Below are 579 nucleotides of genomic sequence, written 5' to 3' on the forward strand. Positions count from 1 at the left end.
TGCTGTGTTCAGAGAATGACATCAGAAAGACCGGGGTCTGGTTCTGCTCTAACCTTTATTTTAAGTGGTAATTAGTTACACAGCAAGAGCTTATCAGCTAAGGAGTGCTGAAGGAATGTTAAAAATTTCTTCCATCCTGTATGCCTTGCAGATGGTTTCAGGCTGCCCGTAGTGGTTTTTGGGGGGGCTTTAGTGTTTTTTTTTTTGTGGGTTTCTTTTTGTTGTTGTTGGGGTGTTGCTGTTTTTTGGAGGGGTTTTTTGTTGGTTGTTTTTGGTGATTGTTTTTGTTGGGTATTTTGTGGGGTTTTATTTTGTTTTGTTGCTTTTTATGTTTTTTTTTGTTTGTCTGTTTGTTTGTGTTTTGTTTTTTTTTTTGTTTTGTTTTTTTTTGTTGTGGTTGTAGTGCTGGCTAAAGATTGCATTGCTACATGTGAAGGCACACGTTTGCCCCACATTCTTGGGGTGTATAAGTCCCATTGAACTGCCACTCCTGTCTGTTAATGAGGGACACTTCTAACCTTTAGATGGGCATATTCTTTTTGCTGAATCACGTAGTGCCCAACTGATGTCTGCTTTGTG

At 39.0% G+C, this 579-nt stretch overlaps 1 protein-coding gene across 1 annotated transcript in view; it reads left to right on the forward strand.

The window, feature by feature from the left end:
- PTAR1 (protein prenyltransferase alpha subunit repeat containing 1) overlaps positions 1-579 on the forward strand; it is a gene marked incomplete at its 5' end in the record, with an annotated part of 21,678 nt that overhangs the window by 7,159 nt on the left and 13,940 nt on the right. The window lies entirely within an intron of this gene.

This window comes from Acanthisitta chloris, unplaced genomic scaffold, assembly GCF_000695815.1.
Source record: "Acanthisitta chloris isolate BGI_N310 unplaced genomic scaffold, ASM69581v1 scaffold19235, whole genome shotgun sequence".
Lineage (NCBI taxonomy): Eukaryota > Metazoa > Chordata > Aves > Passeriformes > Acanthisittidae > Acanthisitta > Acanthisitta chloris.